This window comes from Sphaeramia orbicularis, chromosome 11 (genome assembly GCF_902148855.1).
Source record: "Sphaeramia orbicularis chromosome 11, fSphaOr1.1, whole genome shotgun sequence".
Classification (NCBI taxonomy): Eukaryota; Metazoa; Chordata; class Actinopteri; order Kurtiformes; family Apogonidae; genus Sphaeramia; species Sphaeramia orbicularis.
This window is the reverse complement of record NC_043967.1, coordinates 11,293,854-11,314,262: the sequence shown is the minus strand read 5'-3', so window position 1 is coordinate 11,314,262 and position 20,409 is coordinate 11,293,854. Positions and strand designations below refer to the sequence as shown.

At 38.4% G+C, this 20,409-nt stretch overlaps 1 protein-coding gene across 1 annotated transcript in view; it reads left to right on the top strand.

The window, feature by feature from the left end:
* The window catches only part of rmp24 (ribonuclease MRP subunit p24), a 56,909-nt gene that overhangs the window by 34,799 nt on the left and 1,701 nt on the right, over positions 1–20,409 (top strand). The gene's annotated exons all lie outside the window — the stretch shown is intronic.

The window sequence follows — 20,409 nt, the reverse complement described above, 5'->3', positions numbered from 1 at the left end:
AAAAAAAAGTCATCTGGTGTCTACCAAGTTCAAAATTTTTCAAATCCAACCACAAGAGTAAAAAAAACACACAGCAGATTCTACTGTGTCCCGTTACTTGACCCAGTTTCACCCCAGCTTTAGCTTTCAGACGGATGGCTTCACATTTAACTCTAGAATTTTCTGGTATACGAAGGTGTTCATGGTCGACACAATGATGCCAACGTTCATACAGAAGGTCCTGTCACCCAAAACCAGCCTAAATCACCCTTCATACCACCACTATGTTTGACAGAGGGTATGAGGTGTTTGTGCTGGAGTACTGTGTTTGGTTTTCACTTAATGTGGCGCTGTGCATTATGGTTAAACATCTCTTCTTTGGTCTAATCGGTCCAAGGACATCATTCCACATGTCCTGTGGTTTGTTCAGACGCAACTTTGCAAACCATGCTGCCGTGTTCCATTTAGAGAGATGAGGCTTCCTTCTGTTATCCCTTCCAAGTAGGGATGTAAACAATTAATCGTCAATAAGAATTTGCTCGATTAAATTATTAATTGTCGATTAATTGCCCTTTTGGGATTTGTGGTGTCGACAGTAGGGAGCACCAATACCCAAACCAGGTTTCATTGCTGAAGTTGAATAACAGGGAAGTAACCCTGTCCACCTGTACACACCTGTCCGAAGGCTGCCGGTTTGTCCGTGCTGTGACGCTGCGGCTGGGATAGCTGGTCATCAAACCGGATCATGGCATTGATGAGTTACAATCGCTTTAGGGACATGGTGGAGCGAAACACAGACCATACACACAGACGTCTGTTTGTGGGAGCAGTACACCCCCGCCTAAATACACGCACAAATGTGGGGTCGGTATCGGATCGGAGCGTTTTCCCTGGAGGTTGGTGTTGTCCATGGTCATCTGGACTATCTGGTCAGTGACACAGAAGTTGAAAAAAACATCCCCCAGTCTCCTGATCTAGGCCACAGGTATGCCCCACGGTCACTCCGGTAGCCACTGGAAAATAGCAGGCGGGGGGGGGGGGGGGGGGCATCTCTGCTGAAATCTCGCTCCATCATGTCAGTGATGCAAAAACAGAAATGCCCATTTCTTCTGCCCCTCTTCAGATCCATTTATTTTATTGAATTTCTCTGCAGAATTTCTTTAGTTCTATTCCATAAATGTCATTGCTTGTACTGTATCCAGTGGTACAATAAATCAATCATTAAGGAATATGACATGCTTTTTTCATGAAGTATATAAACAATATTTAGCTTTTATTCCTAAAGACCTTATCAAAAGAGAAATTCAGGGTCTCAGGAAAATCACCGCTTATCAATTAGTCGTTAATCGATTAATAAGGTCAACCACCTAATGATTAATGGATTAATCGATAATTTGCATCCCTACTTCCGAGCCATACTGAGCGCAGCCATACTTGTTCATTCTTTTTCTAATTGTACTGTCATGAACTTCAATATTTAACATGATAACTGATACCTGTAGAGTCTGAGATGGAGCTCTTGGGTTTTTGCAGGTCTGACTTCTGAGTGAATTTACCGTGATGTCCATGAGATTACCAACTGACTGGAATGTTTTCCACTTGTGAATAGTCTCTCACTGCAGATTGACTTCAAAATGAAGATAGACTTCAAATTGTTTGGAAATGGCCTTAGAACCTTACCAAACTGATGGGCAGCGGCAGTAAATGCTTGTCTATGCTCTTTGCTCATGTCTTTCCTCCTTGGCACTATGTTAAACACACCTGAATTCCCCAGGATAAGCAAACTGCAGAAAACTCTGCTTTTCTACAGAGATGCTCACACTTGGCTGATGTTTTCAACAAACACATAAACATTCTTAATGCCCACAGAGAGACAATAACATAGAGACACACTATAGAGAGCATGAATGGTATAATTTTTCACTCTCTGCTTCTCCATTTTGGCTTCATTTTATTAAATAAATAATGTCATGGTGGAATGTGCTTTTTACTGTTTACTGCTGTGGTTAAATTTAAGGACCAGAGGATTTTTTTATTCCCAAAATCGAGTTTTTATATAATGGTTTTATCCTGACCACAGCCACCAGATCCGCCGCCAGATATCCTTCGTGTGAACACGATAACTAGGACAGATTTGGTTGGATTTCTTCTCCCTTGATAACCAACATAGGAGACCCCTAGTGGAAGAACCCTATCGATTTCAGCTTCTTTATGAGTATTTTAAGTCATCCAATTGGGTGAAAATCAGTTTTTTGGACATAAACCAAGCAATAACTGGCCAACTGAGATCAAATTTGGTTTATATTTATCGTCTTACAAATGTCCATTTTCTGTCTACCATCCAGAGTTCCTATGGTGTCATTTTCACTCACTAGGTGGAATTTTGTGGGGAAAAATTTTGGTTCTCTGACCATTATTCTGCCACTATCCGCTAGCAGTAGCTCAAATTGAGTTCATATCGATTGTCTAACAATTATCGTGGATAGATTTATATATAGCAGAGGATTGGGAGGATATCAGGGATATACTCTTGCTTTTGGCCCCTGATGGCGTAAACCTTGTTTTCATTATGTTTTGATGCATTAAACCATAAGATTCTTTTCTCATGACTTTAAATAAGTGTACAAGCGGATATTATGATCATGATGAAATTGTGATTTGGTTTAATGAACTTTTGCATATCACACATATTTAGGATATATATCGTTAGCCTCATAGTACAATTACCTAAGTCATACCGTATGTCCCCAAAAAATTTACAATCGGACTTTCTGCAGTGATAACTTTAAAACTAGTGGATCAATCAAACTGCAATTTAAGGGCATGAAACTGTAACTTATTACCTACATCTTACAGAAAACCCCATTCGATTTGCTTCATTGGTCTCGGAGAAATGGGGATCTTTTTAAAGCATGTCAGAAGTCTCTTCCCTCCAAGTTTTATAAAGAGATGAGTTTCCTTTCTCTAAACTCCTCCCTTACCCCGTCAAGATTGTTGTTTGTTTCAGTGTACCTTAACACAATGAATGCTCTCTGAACAAGAGTTGGTTGCTGACCAACCATACCAAATTTGCAGTTTGAGAATTGGATAGGTAAGAATCAAAGTGAAATGCTTGCCAACAGATGTTAGCTTCTTAGGGAACAAATACAAAATGGTAATTGAGAGATCAGTGTATCTTTCATCAACAAAACGTCACATGAGTACACACCATTGATATAATATTTTGCACAGAATTTGAATTCATTTGTTAGTTGCCCTGTCAGTTGTCAGCAAAATATTTTCATTCATATGGATACCAAGAGCATTCAAGTGCCAAACTTGGAAGAAGCAAACCCATGACATGCTTTACAAAGATCCACATTTCTCTGTCACCACTGAACCAAATTAAATGGGGTTTTCTCTCGGATGTAGGTAACAAGTTATAGTTTCAGACCGTGACAGAGCATTTAGATTGTTTAATTATTTTGAAAGTTATCAATGCGGAAAATCCAGTTGTGTTATATGGTATTTTTGGCCAAATTGTAATATCCATGTAACTTTACTCTGTTAACACTGCTGATTCTTTTGTCATCAGTGGCTATAACCTGAAAAAAATATGACTTAGGCAATTATGCTCTGAGGCTAATGGTATGTTTTCTGCAGTTCTTTGGTTCCCATAAAATAAAACCTAGACTAATACCTAGACAGTACCAGTATCTGATAGCACTCCCCCTCCACACTGTCAACATGGAACGTCAAACTCCGGAGCTGGTTGAGCGGTATAAAAAGAACTTGATGCCACATCATAACAACATGTCATCTCTCAATTAGCCTCTGTGCCTCACTTTATTTGATCTCCTCACCAGTATCAAAAGGGGACATCGGAATTTGACAGCGACTACTGTACGTTTAACCGTATGTTGGCACAGACGTGAGTGTTGGAAAGCTGCCCCTGTCCAGTTTTTGGATCCTCACTCCCTAACAGTTATCTGTCAGCATGTGTGCAATGCCATTCAAGGAATATCAGTTATTCAGACACATATGGGCTCCTACCTACTTATTACAGAGAGCTCCTCATGCAGATCTGTCTCTGTAGCTGTTTCTGTTCAGTCCTAAATCCCCTAAAAAACTGTGCCTGTGTGCAGGACAACCCAGGTGTGTCCTCAGGTCCAAGACTTCATGCAAATTGAAATGCAGCCCATTTTTCTTCAGACATTTATGTGCAATTTCCTTTGTAAAATATTACATACTCTTTTTACTTCAAATTTAAAGCACTGTAGAGGATAGTCCCTCATAATTTAGGTTTATGGGAAGAATTTACTTTGCTTTTGCAACTGTTGTAAAGGTCGTGAGGTGGGGATTTATTTCTGGAAACCAATCAAAGACAGCGTACCTCGGAATAAATCTAAAGTTCGTTCTCACTGTTTATTAGCAGTATATAATATATCTTTTTATTGTTGAGCTCGAAAATGCTTTTTAACCTTTTCCTTGATGAGCCGTCTTATTTTCTCCTCTAACTATGTAAATTGACTCGCTCTTCCCACTCTGTGCTGTTTAGATCTGATTCAAACCTTGTGTTGCAGCGCAGGATAAATGGTGACCTTTATCACCACCAACAGAGACAGAAACAAAGATGCACATGTGACATCTTCTCTTTTATTTTTGTTTCAATGGCTGTGTGTAGCCGGCTCTGCATTCATATCGGGTTTCTCTACGTGTTTACCAGGCAGCCTGCTTTCCAGACATTGTGACTTAAGTGGCTGGCTGCACTCTCACCATGCAAGGCCACGGTTAGACGAAAGTTTACCCGGCCTGCGTTTGCCTCATATCGATCCCCAAACTGCTCTTCTGCTTTGGGCTTTATGGTGTATTGATGTGTTCTCGAATGACTCGCACAGAGTGCACTCGCACACATGCTTTTGAGTCACACAGATATATTGAAAACTCTGTCACACAATCAACATTTACACTGGAAACTGAGGCTGGGGTGAGTTAATACTTAGTAAATGCATGGGAGATTTGCTTCATAAAACAGACTAAAGAGAGTTTTAACAAATGTGGAGGATTATTTAAATCATTTATCAGTAGTAATGTCCGTAAATGAAATGAAATTGAAAGAGCAAATGTGAACAATGAGATGATATTCAGTCGTGTGGAAATGAATAAATTCTGGCAACATCCAGGGTGTAAGATTTACAGGGATTTAGGAGGATCTAGTCACAGAAATGGAATGTAATATTCATTATAATGCAATAAATGATTTGCCGCTTTTCCTCTGAAGGTTTATAAGACCACCAGGTACCATCAGATACTATTTCACTGAGTTTCGGATCAAGCCAAAGCAATACAAAATGTGACATAAAATCATGCAGGGCACAGACTGATGGATCCTGAACCAGGTTGTTTGTGCGTCATCCTGTTGTGACATGGGACACCAATGCCAAGTTAGTGGGAAATTTCTGAAGTTTAATATGGTGTTTTATTTTGGAAATTCTAGCTTAGAATTTAAAGTTTCCTGTTTGACTCTTGTCTTACTTGTTAAGGGGTCCTGCGGGGTCTTAAAAAGTCTTAAAAGGCTTTACAAATCTGCATGTAATACGTAAAAAAAGTCTTTAAAAGGTATTAAATTTGATATGGTAGGTCTTAAGTTACGTTGCCATAAACTGCTTTAAATGTGTCTGTTAAATGTCCAAGCTGCAAAGAAAGTAATGTTAGTCTACTCAGTTCCACCTGACAATTTATACTGAAATTAAGAATCAATTCTTGCTAACTTTACAGTCCCTGGTGAGAAATGTTCTCTCAACGGTGGGAATCACCGTGTTGGAGTGAATAAATATATTTTCCTAAATTTTAGGAGTTACCAATTTTTGCCAGTATGGCCGTGAAATGGGCATTCAATTCTGCTCTAAATAGTCTTAAAAAGGTCTTAAAAAGTTTTAAATTCAACTTGTAGGAACTCTGTTGTTGCTACCATTGCGCTGAAGACATCACGATAGTTTACCCATAACCAGCTGCAGTGATGTTTTACCTGCGGTGGAAATGCACCAGGCTGTTACCAAAATGAAGCTGAGGCAAGTCAGGTCAAGTCAGGGGCGCTACTGCCAATTATGGGCCCCATGAAAGTATGTACGTGGGGGTATGTACATGGAGGTGCGGTCCATAAACAGCGTCACTTATGATACCGTGAAAACGAAACTTAACATTCTTTCAACGTTTGCTTCCCGATTTCTACACCTCTTATATACAGCGGATCTTACACAAAATTTTCACAACTTCTGTATCCACTGGGCCCCCTCCACTGCTCTATGGGCCCCCCACAAATACTGGGCCCCATGAATTTGTCATGTTTACCCCTCTTATCGGTGCCCCAGGGTCAAGTTGAGCTGGTAATGTCAGTGGAAAAGCCAAAATTGGAATCACTGTCAATTACCTCCACCAAAGATGTTATCATTGGGGTTTGTCTGTCTGTCTGTTAGCAAGATAACTCAAAAGGTTATGGATGGATTTTGATGAAATTTTCAGGAAATGTTGATACTGGCGCAAGGAACAAATGATTCCATTTTGGTGGTGATTGGGGGGGGACTGATCTGCCTTGGTGGACTGCTCCAAGTGCTTTTCTACTTCTGAATGTGTTGTTTATATCTACATTCCTGCCAAATGGACACAAATAACTAGAAATGTCCAACATTTTATATGTAGTCTATTCATGTGGATTTATGCCACCATGTAGATTAATATGTACGGTGTATGTGTTCAACTATGCACAGTATGGTGATAAAGTCTTAGGCAGCTGTGTCTTACTTTCTAATAAGAAAAGTGCAGGAAATATGTGCATAGTATTGAAACAAACGTGCATATATGGTCTGAAAAACATGACCACACATATGCATTTGTAGCTACTCTTAGTAATATAGAAGGGGGCTTCAAAAAGTCTGTGGAAAAAGGACAGTTAGAAAAAACGGTTTAACTTACGATGTTTCTTTTTCAACAAATGCACAGTGCTGTATATGTGCATATTTATCCTTTTGTTCTGACACAGATGCGGCTGCTATTTGGCCAACTGCACCGACTTTGGACATTTTGCAGTATTATATGTCATATTGTACATGAGATATTCTATCTTATTCACATTACTATTTCTATTTTAGTCGAACACATCTGCCATTATATTTTACTTTTAGTTTTAACCCCATGGCCGAGGTGCATTGTAATTGTTTTGTCGTCTGTCCATTCAACAACATAATCGCATTATCTGAAGAGCCCATTGACATACCTGCACCAAATTTATACTGTGGATGCATCTTGGCATGGAGCAGAAGCCTATTGAAAATATGTGACCTTGACCTACTTTCCAAGGTCAAATTGCTTTGTGCAGTTATAATATCTGAGTATTTTCAAATATAAATATGTATTTATGTAATAAGTTTTACACAAATCTAATCTAAATTATAGGGCAGTAACTTTCAACAGAATTTTTCACTATATTTGGCTGAGGGGGATTAAAACCAGTGGTGTAGTCCAGGGTATACGGCAGTATACAAAGTATACTTACTTATTTTTCAGTCAGCATTGCGTATGCCCACTTCTAACTTCAGTAATATCTGAGCCAAATTACCCATGTTTTCCCCTAGGATGGTGAAGCCATGACCCACCCTACTCTGCCTCTAATTGGCTAGTACTTGGTACCTTCACTGATTAGATTGGTTAACTTTAGGCATGATGACTGATGAGCCAGTCAGAGGCAGAGTAGGGCGGGTCATGGAAAATATTGCTAATTTAGCACCAGAGCCAGGACTCTGCTTAGCACCGGCCACCTCTGGAACCTGATTGGACACCTCAAGTGCCAGTTCCACCCCAGTTGATTGACAGGTCACTGCACATCTCGTTGAATGATGCTCAATTATTGGAAATGAGAACGAAAAAGGCAGAATAAACATCTTTCAAATGAGTGGCACATATCAAGAGAACCTACTTTCATGGAATACATAATTCTGAGTAAGTTTTTAGGTGGTTTCAGAATGAGTCACTGTTTTAAACTACTGGTCATATGACTGTACATTTAGAGGAGAAGAGATTTTGTCACCAATAATTCAACTATGTGAGTAGGCTAACGTTATGAAAGGCTAGTGTTATGAAAGGCTAACGTTATGAAAGGCTAATGTTATGAAGGCTAACGTTATGCAAGGCTAATGTTACGAAAGGGTAACGTTATCCTATGTTTGCGTCATGTTGAATACATTTCCATTCATGCAGCTGCTTGTGTGACCACTAATACCTATAAACTGCTCCTGATCAAGTCATGATCATTTTATAATAATGAGCAAATACTACTGATGGATTTTTGGGTAAACTAAATACAGTAGTTTTATATGTTGCTGTTTCTAGAACGGCGTTTTTCTGGAGTACAGGGACCACTACACCACTGATTAAAACTGCACATCATGTTATGTTTAGTATATATTCTAGTGTTTTTCTGCTTATCTACTTACCTACTAATGTTTTAGAGTCAATCTATATTTTTGGCCACCATAGGGCAGTATTTCTATTAAAAAAAACAAACAAAATTTTACCCAGAGCTTTAGTATATTAAAAAATTTAAATATATCCACCTGCTGATCTAAATTAAGTTTTGTGAAATATTGAGTAAATCTAACTGTTTTTGATAAATCTGTATAACTGTGAATTTGCTTTTATTGTCACGTTATTGTAGTTCTCTTTATAAAAAACAGTATGCATTAGATACATTGATTACATTTCTAAGAAGCCTTTCAATGAATGTTTTAAGACTTTAAATGTACTCCGTAATATTCGATGTCTCTTTTTACCCATTTTTTCTTTTAGGTAATCAAAGATCTTTTTTACAGTGTGTACTCTTCTACACTATTGTGAGGCTTTTATTCTATTCTAAGTCCCTACGAGCACATACTTGTGTCACTCACACTCTGGCTCTACCACCCTCTCCTCCCCTCTCCTCTCGGGTGGTATCGCACTGCCAAGGTCAAATTAATCAACTCGAGCTGACCTCTGGCAGCCGAGAGAGACAGCAACACACACACACAGGAAGGGAGGTATTTATGGAGCCTGTGCTAATAATAGAACGAAGAGTCCATCTGCAGAATTGATTTATGTGGGTCTGTGCGCGTCGCTGTTTGTGCCATGTTTTTTTGGTCCCTTTTCACTTGCGTTTCTCCCTCTTGCGATTGTCGTAACTAAAGTTTTATACACAATGTGAGCAGTTGGAGCCTATAGGCATGTGTTACACACAAATGCAGAAGTGAGTTTACACACACTAATATATATATATATATATATATATATATATATATATATATATGACAGTGAGAAGACGTGAACAGCCTGGCAGGTCTCACTCAGCCCCAGCAAACTTTCCTGGGATGAGATTCTCACACATCTACAGAGGAACCTGAGAAGTGTTGAACTCATGACCCTCCCTTCTCTTTTTTCCTCAGCACCGGGCCAAACAGAGCACAGGTTTAACTAAGGACTGCGAAACACTCCGAAATCTCTTAGCTCTGCTGCTCATGGACTCTTAAGACATGCTTTCGTGAAAAGTTTCGTGACTTTATTGATCCCTTAGGCAGAGTCATCAGGAAATTGAGATTCCAATAGCAGCACAACACCGAATGTACAGTATAAGAAATATTATAAGAAAATAATAATACAACTAGAAAACCACTCGAAGAGTGCAGACCTCCGCCAAGGCAGATAAGTCGTTGTTGTCCCCCCCCCCCCCCACGATCACCACCAAAATTAAATCATTACCTCTACCTTACCTATTGTGATCACTTTGCTTTGTGTGTTTACACGTTTGTTTGCACGTTTGTTTGTTTGTTTGTTAGCAAGATAACTCAAAAAGTTATGGATGGATTTGCATGAAATTTTCAGGAAATGTTGATACTGGCACAAGGAACAAATGATTAAATTTTGGTGGTGATCAGGGGGGGCAGATCTGTCTTGGCGGAGGTCTGTGCTCTCCGAGTGCTTTTCTTGTTTGTTCCTTGTGCCAGTATCAACATTTCATGAAATTTTCTTCCAAATCCATCCATAACTTTTTGAGTTATCTTGCACACAAACGGACAGACAGACCAACACCGGTGAAAACACAACCTCCTTGACAGAGGTAAAAACTATAAATTAACTATTTTTAAAAAACAGTAGTGAAAAAAACAGACAGTTGCACATTGGAAAGTACTACTAAAACAACAAATAACAGTATAGTAATAATAAGTAATTGTAATAATAATGAATAATAAAGAGTCTATTTTCAACCAGCTCTATATGTAAAGTGTCATGAGATAACTATTGCTATGATTTGGCACTATATAAATAAAATTTGATTGATAAATACCTATTATGTTATGTTATAATATTGTAATATGCACAATATGTATGTGTGTGTATAATCACAGAATAAAAGTTATAATAAAGTGATGATAGTAATAGTAGTTGTAACAACGATGCAAGTAGTATAAGTAATAGTAATTATTAATAATAATAATGATAATGAGCAATAAGAAATGGTCCCACTGATGGAGCGACAGATATTTGCTCTCTCACAGCCTCATGTCTTAGGTTTTATGTCTCCTCATCCTATATTTTATGGTTTAATACATGAGCAGCAGGTGCTGATGTTTTCTCCCTTCTATAATCAGAACTAAACTCACATGAAGTGTGGGTCCAAGGTTAAGTGTATCTGTTACTGTTGCAGGTAGTGTTTCATGTTAAACACAAACACAAGCTGCGTAAGTTACAGGAGAGAAGTCAGGATTAATTAGTGTAGGAATAGGTTTAGTGTAGACAATGAAAAGCTTCAACTAAAACTAGGAGCGCAAACGTGATTTTGCGGGAAAATGGGAAACAAAATCTGATAGAACTGAGGTAAAATCTGCTTTATTTTCACCCCAGTTCACACTGAGTGATGTATGTGAACAAAATAACTGCACAATATGGGGCCTTTAGTAAAAAAAAAAATACAGATTTGTAAACCATGTCTCATGTGTAACCTTCTTTCTGAAGATATATCGATTAATCTGAGTCGATAGGAACAGCCGTAGGATTCTCAAGAGGGAGACTGAATTCATGAAATGGCGTTGTATGTGACACCAGTTCTTATGGCATTTGGCGTGCTATAGGTATGCATTTTCGACCTGTGGCGTGTTATTCAATGCCGTTTCTTGTATCAATTGATGTCAAGATCTCCAGTTCACCTAACCCTAACACGTGGAAAGCTTATAATGTGTATAGATAGCACGTCAATTAAAAGTGGCATATATATTTATGTGGGTCATGATATCACATTGCAAGAGGAATTACTGAGTTTGAGGTAAAAACAACACTTCAAAATATAAGAATTACACCTACACTCATTTGGATTTTGATTATTTTGACATTCAGTTCCAGATTAATTGATTCATTGCTTTGATGTTGATGGAGATTTATTTATAGATTGACTTATTTAGGTATTTATTACTTAGTTCAATTCAACAGTTATGTAGTTTCTTATAAAGTCATAAAACTTCTTTCTAACTTTACCAAATTGAAACCAGTCTTTTAAAACCCAGTGTTAGTCGAATGCTTTCATCCGACTTTTTCTGCTGTCATCAATCATGGGTTTCTTTATTTGTAATATAATGTAATATGTAATGAGAAACTAAATGAAAAATATGTAGAGCTTTTTAAATGTACATGGAAATTAAAAGTGAAGAACTCAGAGCAAGTAGAAACTAATAAACTGCAGTTACTGTGGGTAGGACTGTACGTAGAAGATTTGGGGCAAAAATAGACACTTAATGTATCATTTTTATAATCCGTAAATCCCCAGCTCCTCTGAAACATATGATGAATCTGGATTTTCTGTGCAGCAGAGATTCACCTTCGAGTTCTTGTCGTTCATCTGCAAACAACAGTTGTCCTTAATATTCAGCTGCCGTGTATATAGGTGCTTGTTTATCCTCTGCTTCCCCTAAAGCTGCGACCATATGCTTTATTGGCCTGTGTGCAGCTCTGTCTGCTGCTGGGATCAGCCGCCCAGGATGAGGAGGAAATCAAATCTCTTGGTGTCACCAGCTCACGTGTGTCTGTCTAAGTGCATAGACTACATGACTAAGGATTAGTGTAAATTAAACGGCTACACGTGATAGGTGGGATTTCATTTCGGGTTATAGTCAGCGCTTAGTAACTGCAGCCTCATAGTTCAATCTTTATAACTTTTCATTTTTGCCGGTGCATGCACACAGACGGTCTGATCATCACTGGGTAAAAGTTTCTTTTCATAGAACCTGTTGTATCGGTACCTCAGTGCAGGCCAGCTGTTGATAGTGGGGCCACCAGTGGTAACCAGAGGACAAGAGGATAAACGGCATGAGCTCATTCAAGCTGTAAACATCCCTCTGCAGCCAGCTGTCCGTCTGTGTGTGATCCACTCCACTATAAAACACACTCACGTTTTGCTAAAGTGTTTTTCTTCCTCTTAACTCTCAGTGCAAAGTCTTCCCACTTCAAACACATAAAATCTAGGTTGTTCCCTAAATATCTACAGCCCTTATCACCTCTAGTGTGTGTTACTGTTAAGGCTACTGCTCGGTTTATAGAACGGAAACAAATAGTTTTTGTTTGAGGATTTGGCACCATGACCCTAGTCGCTTTTCCATTGACCCTCAAGTTGCGCAAATATAACTTTCACATAAAAATTTACCTAATGGAAAAACGACAATTTCACCAAAAGTCTCATTTTAGTCTTGTAGTCTGCAATGGTATTTATTGATTATTTATTGTTGATTATTTAAATGCATTTATTTGTAGTTGCTTTCAATGATCCTGTATTTGTGCACTGATTTATATATGTTGTCACATTGCACTTTGGATGTGGGTTGATATCTGTGGCAAGCTGCAAATGAATTTCCCATATGGGATAAACAAAGTTTTCTGAATCTGATTTTTTGATTAAAAGTTTTTGCACTGGCAAGAGGTGGTTTTTCGGGCGTAGTCCAAATGGTATATCACACAAAACTGCAATGGAAAGACCTTTTTTCGCAACTAGTCAGGTGAAATAAAAAAACGGATGTTGCCATACGTTACAACAAACAAAGAAGAAGAAGAAACATGTCGCAGTATGTGTGGACATACCAGGAAACCCAATCATTTTTTAATTTAGTACAAGATAGAGGGGTAATATATAACGATAATGAATATATCTGTAAATCAACACCATATTTCCATTCGTTACCATGTTTATGGAATGACTTCTTGTGTCATCTCACGATAATAAATAAGCAAATCATCACATTTGTGATTTAGTGGAAAAACCGACATCACACACTTCTGTTTTTTTGACATGTAATAAATATTGGTAAAGTTTTGTGCATATGTCCAATGGAAAAGCGACTATTATATATTTGTTGAAATGAAACTTTAATGATCTGCAGGTGGAAATAGGGTATGTATGGTAGGTAATAACAAAATAAATAATGGTCAAGCAAATACTCATCATAACACAGTAGGTTTGAGGTGAATGGCTGAAAAGAAGACTGAGTTGAAATTTGGAAAGATGCATTCATGTGCATTTATTTCACTTTAAATTGAGTTTAAGGGCTCAGTGGGTACAATTTAGAGGGATTTCAAAGGATCCAATTGCAAAAAGTGAATACAATATTAGGAGATGCACAATAACTATCAGCATTAATAATTATTGGTCCAGTATTGAAAAAAATGACGTCATTCAGATATTTCTGATATTTAAAGTTTTCACCGATGAATAGAGCCCATTATAATACATTAAAATTGCTTAGATTTTGTACATTTCACCAGTACACAGTGCACATTGTTGCCTTGCCAACCGCCATAAAAACCAGGAAGAAGAGGAGGTCTGGATCATTCCATTGTAAGTAAAAGGGTTTCCAGTTCCTTAGTCTCTGCTACAGTTCATATGGTGTCACTTTCATTCACTCAGTGGAGCTTTGTGGGGAAAAATTGTCTGATCGTTATTCTGCCACTATCAGGTCGATGTAGCTCAAATTGAGTTCATATCGATTGTCTAACAATTATCGTGGATAGATTTATATATAGCAGAGGATTGGGGGGAGTTTGGGGATATATTCTTGCTGTCGGCCATATACAGTGTATGCCTTGTTTCATCAAGAAAGTTATCTTGGAGAGCTGTCAGACTTGATTGTCCATGTTGTATTTTTGTCATCAGATTATGCACTTGTGGACAAGTTGTGTTCTACAACCTCTTTAAGTAGCAAATATTGACAAGTGTTGCATTGTAGAAGAGATGATGCACTCTGGAGCTGATTGGAAGGTAGTTAGTTGTGGTGTTAATGTATGTTTGTTTTAAGGATGAATGATTTCTACTTAAAGGCCCTGTATGGAGAATTCATTTAAAGTGGATTGCAGTGACACCTTTGGCTGGAATCAGTGGTGTTTTTTAGGGACAAAGACTTCTTCCCATGAGCAGTAGCACTTACTGTAGAAAGGGCGTAACTTCCGGCCAAGACGTGCATTTGAAGCTAATGACTGAAGAGCAGATCCTCTTTACGACTCTGCATTTCTTTTTCCAGACAGTAACTTGCAGGTGCAAAGTGACATTTTAAACAAGACAACAAGCAAACTTCATAGAGTCCGTTTGTACCATAGTTTAGTAACTGGGGTGAAAACAAAAGTGAAACCTAACTGTTGACTCCTGGTTCTATGTCTCTTTTACTCTGGAGCTCCAGAGTGTTACTCACAAACCAGTGTTCTAAAGCATGTCCCAATAATATATATTTGCTCTAGCTTTTCCACAGCGTATTCAATTATTTTCATAAATGACTTCAGTCATTCAACATCTTCATCATTCTGCATTAGCAGTTCAACACTAGCTACTTCAGCCGTTTGCATTCACAGTGTTCTACTGTTAGAATTGTCTTGTTCCTGAAGGACAGTTTAGTATCCAGGCCCCAGCATGAACATTCAACTCCATACAGAACCATTTCAGTCTCACCTTCCAAAGCCCTTAGTTTGGACTGAAACAATGCTCCAAATCAAACATATTAGCCCCATCACAGAGCTAGCCATGTGGCTAAAACAGAAGTGTTTACTAAATGTTTGACTGAGCTACCAACAGACACTATAGTCCAATCCAATGTTCCAGTGCATATGTAGAAAGACCAGAAGCATTTTATACCTGTGGAGAAGGAAGAGGGACAACTCCAGATCTGTTTTCACTCCTTTAACTCCCTTATTTCTATCCATCAGTTCAATGCAGAGGTTTACCAGTGTTTTAGTCTGGGCTCTATCCCTCTACCGTTTAGTTTTCTTTTTCTTTCTGCCAGTCTAGCTCCAGTTCCAGGTTCCACCATTACAACTAAATAAATCCAAGAAATCCCTTTCTTTAGGAAAAAGGACAGATCTTACTCCTCACTTGTTCAGCTTGTCTCACTACTAAACTCTGCCGGTCGGTGTGGTGTTGTCATAGTGGCATAAGTCTGCCGTAAAGCAGTCCAGTCATGTCTGACCCAGCCAGGAACGCTGGAAATAGCATTTGGAAATACCCTGTTTTGGTGCTGATAATCTCATTTTAAATTGTGGACTACAGTCAGGCAGGTATATAAAAATGATACTTTTTCAAGATCATGCAGAAAGTCTGTACAGGACCTTTAAGTGAAAATGCAATTTTAACTGGTACCACTATGACATCATAGCATTTTAATATTCCTGCAAGATACATTTTAACAGGTTTATATACTGGTCATAACGTTGTGTGTGTTAAAAATGGTCTGTTCCTGCTGCATCTGTGCAGTTGGAACAAACTGTTTTATGAGTTACATTCTGATGATAATCATTTTATAGATTATAATGGTCAGGAGGGCTTTGCTAAGTTTAAGTATGTATGAGGTGTCACATTCAGGAGAGACAAAGAGTTGAACAGTTGAGTGCTGTCTTTTAATTTAACGACTCACCAGCAACTATTGCTATTTTTGGCTCAGTAAGAAATGGATGTGATACCTCAGAGACCACACAACATGACACTGAGTCTGCATCCACATACTGTACAGTAGATGAGGCAAACATTTGGGCTGTGTAGGTAAAAGAAATGACAAAATGAAAAGGACGTAACATGAAGAAAATGATGTAAAAGACAAGGTCAAACAGATGAAAATGACAAAGTAGTGTGAAAAACAATGTAAAAGATGAAGCAAGATGAAAATGACACAAAATGTGACAAGATGAGAATAATGTAAAAAGAAAAAGACGTAAGATAAATATTTAAAATTCTGAAAGACTCAACAAGAGGAAAACAGCATAAAATATTTAAGGCAAAGCTAAGTAAGATGAACACAGTATTCGAGATGTAGCAAGATCTAAAAGATGAAACAAAATGAAAATGACAATAAACCAAACAAGATGAAATCGATGTAAATAATGAAAGTTACTTTTAAAAGATGCAATAAGACAAAAACATTGGAAAAGACCTTACAAGATATAGCAAGAAAAAAAAATACACCTTTAGTTTCTGATTCTGCAGTTCATTGCTTGATTATTTTGTTAATTTTGATTTTGCATTAGTGTATCTTACTCTTATAGAACAGATAACACTGTGAAAGATGGTTATTTTTGATTTGAAACTTTTTTTCTTTCTTTATGGTCAGAACATGAGTGAATACTAACAAACAATGGTGTATCTTTTCTTTTTAGAGTGGCAGTAAAATCTCAGCTGAGTTTCTTTAACCTAGGCTCTGTTCATCAAGGAAGTGCTGTAGCCAACAGTGTTGGGAAGTTACTTTGCAAGTGGAGCTTGTAAAACTACAGGTAGTTCAGCACGGCAGTAGTTCTAACAAACTATATTTCTACCCCTGGAGAAATGTAGTTTGTAAAACTACAGCTAGAAGAAGTAGTTTTAGCAACTACTTTTTATTTTCAGCCTTAAATTGAGAATGTACATGCGGTGTATATGAAACAAAATATGGCCATGGTTGGGGTGACATGTTGTGATCACGGGTGGCACTGGCGGCAGGGTTGTCCATGGTGGTGGCAACCACATGATGTTAGTAATGATCGCACATCTGCGAAGTATTCCAGTGCTGCCAGAGCAAACCAATCAGAGGCAGCGTTGGCCATCATGACATGACATGATCATATCTTCAGAGCAATTCAGGATGAAAGAAAAAGGGACTGTCTGTGTTCAATGGAGAAATACAATTTATATTACAAAAAATGCATCTAAAAAACCTTAATTTTATGTTGTTGCCCAAAATTGTAGTTTGCAAATTTAGTAGTTAAACCACAAAAAATTACCTAAAAAGTCCTTGAACTACTTGACATGACACAAAATATAAATGTAGTTCAACTACCAGCAAGTTACAGCAAAATGTACACTCACAGTCAATGAAAACTTTGAGACCATATTTTTCGACATAATTTTTATTTTGAAACCCTAAACTGAAATTTTTTCATATGAATCATTTGTTTAGGGTATTGGCATACAGAAACAAAAATCTAAAGTTTCAAGAATACTTTCAAAACAAAAAACTTAACAAAAGAAAATGGCAGCTGCCAAACACAAAGTCACAAACAGTCAATACCGGGTATGGCCTCCGTTTGCTTTGATGCAGGCGGCGATCCGTTGGCGCATGCTTCAGACTAGGTGTGGTGTTGTGGCGTTCAACCAGGTTTGTGATTGTGGGTTGGGAACAGCCCGTACATAGGCCTGGCTATATCACTGGAGCTCAAACCGGCCTCCACCATACCCAGTGCCAACCCGGAGACGTTGTTCAGGTGATAGACGTGGCATGATGCCGTTCACTGGACTAACAATGGTGGCCTTTTTTGGGCCTTCATATAGGCCTTCAAAACCAATCCTCAAATTGTGCAGAGACCCACTGAGTATTTCTCAATATGTATTTGGTCCACTTTTGCAAAGAGACCAACCCATGTGCAATGAACTGTGACAACATGACAACTCATCATTATCTCAATTACCTGAGCACTAAGTCATCAATAAATCCATAATGAATAATTACAACCCCCCTACAAGTAGAAATATGCAGACATTTCTACCTCAAAGTTTCTATTGACTGTCAGTATAGTTTAACTATGTAGTTCAACTTCATAGTAGTAGTTTAAGTCTCACCAACACTGGTAGCCAAGTCTTTCAAGTCATTCCCAGTTGTTCAAAATTTGTCTTTTTTTAGTCGGTACTGCTTTAGGAGTTTGTGAAAAAGTGAAGAGAAAAACCAAACATATTGAACCCATTTGCTTTTAATGACCTTATTGTTTAGCTTAGTCATAAAGAATAAATAAATACCAACAAATGATTGCAATGGTTTCCCATAAAGGTTTGTTCATTATTTAGCAAAATGTTCTGGACTGAGCTGCACAATAATTCATCATCATTATTTGTTTCTATTGATTTGAGCCCATTTTCAAATCAATATTTATAATTACTGCAATTTTACTGCATTGAAAAAAGTCAATAGTTGATGTTACTAGATCCGAGCTCCAACTCTTAGTTGTACCTCTGTGTGTTGCAGTCTGCTCGGGCTAAGTTCAGGCTTTTTTCTCCTGTGTACATACTTAGTTATCAGACAGTGATGTGTGTGGATGAGTGGAGTGTGTGTCATCACAGACTGAGCGGCAGCAGAGTCCTGGCGGTCCTCCAGTGTTTGGCCCTTGTGACGGTGCATTGGTCAGTTCTCTTTGGAGCCACGCCCCTAAACATAGATGGGTGGGTCAGCTGGTCTGTATAAAGCCGGACTCAGGCACAAGTAGTAAACACTTGACACACGAAGTCACTTAGGAACACACAGGAACTCTGTCCTCCCCGGTTGATCGAAACCCTACGCTTCCAACACTCGCACACAGACGGACACCTGTCACAATCTGAAATGGCTACCTTCGTGTCGGTGAGTTTTCCGTCTCTTCAGCATTCAGAACTGTCAACACTTGGGCTCAGACTTGCTGACCTCTGCGCTTGTGGGCTGTTCGGGCCAGTTTGGCCAGGTGCAAATTTGGATGTTTATAGTCTTATTTTATTTTACCAATACTTCATCTGTTTAGTTTCACTGTTGCACCTTTATTGTCTATTTATTGTCTCCTCAACCCTCTGCTGTTTTGTTGTTATATTGTTATATTCTATGTTTATAGTTATAATGTTTAGATTTATATTCTATTCTATTTTTACTTCTGTGTTCGTTTTGCACTGTGGGTGCTTAGACTTTTGTAATTTAAGTTTTCTGTAGGTGATGTACATGTGGCAAAACTGACTTTTGACTTGGAGTTTTGGGATTTAATCCATCAGAGATTAAACGGAGTCAATAAGTCTAAATGCTTCACTATTTCTCACTTTTTCCTTCACAAAGAGAGTATTGCATAGACTTGAACTCATATTTGTGTCCAAAAGAAGTAAAAAAGAATGGTAAAACTTTAAATACTGTTGAAAACCAGCAGTGTGTTTGTGGATAAACCTCATGTTGTTTGTGAAACTGAATTGTGCTTCACTGAGTTCATATTGATTGTTAACTTTTCCTAAGTGCCTTTGTGTAACTCATGACAGACATTTTGCCTGTCCTCATAGTGTCGTTCACTGCACATTCTCCTTCTTTATTGAAACACCAGAGAGTGGTAGATGGGGGTTTAGGATGCCAAATGTTGTCTTAAATCTCGTTAACCAGCAACCGCACCTCGTAATACTCACAAGATCCTGCACGCTCTACCTTATTTAAGACCTCGTAATTTTTTGTTTGCGTGCGATATAAAATCCAGGTCACACGGAGGGCTGGTGATGTGTCAAAACTGTTGTTAAATAAGAGTTCAACTGAAAAAGTTTGCAAATGAGTATCTAGGGGCTAAAAGGGGGAAAACTGCACTGCAACAGGCCTAGGCTGACTCTCACTTCCATCCTTCTTTAACTCTGAGTTATTTTCATGTTTGTACAGCCAAATGTAAGATAATCCAAAATGGGGGGGGGGGGGGGTTTCAGTCTCAGATGGTAAGTGAACTACCTCCTGGACCACAGCATCGGTGCATCTGGGCATTAGTGTTCGTCTTTGTGCTGACCTGGGTCACTCAGGACATGGAGGCAACACTTAGTACATCCCTACTTTGCCTGCCATGACACGACCACAGCTAGTCCCGATCTGTCTTTCCCCTCAAGTCATCTTGACGCTGAAATCAATGTCCAGATGAGGTCAGGGCAAAACTTGAGACAAAAACAGAACGGCGCCTGTTGAAACACTGGGTTTGACAGAAAACAATAGCCAGGATGACAAAAGCCCCCTGGAGCAGCTTTAGATGGAAGATATATTTGTATTATATGAGAGTATTTTCAAGGACCTTCTCGAAAACCTGCCAGATTTATTTCGTAAAGAATTCTTTGGGGGATTCTTTTGTATGCCTTCACCTCAAAACCTCATTTTATCTCTGAGTGGAATATAGATGCGGGCCATGCAATAT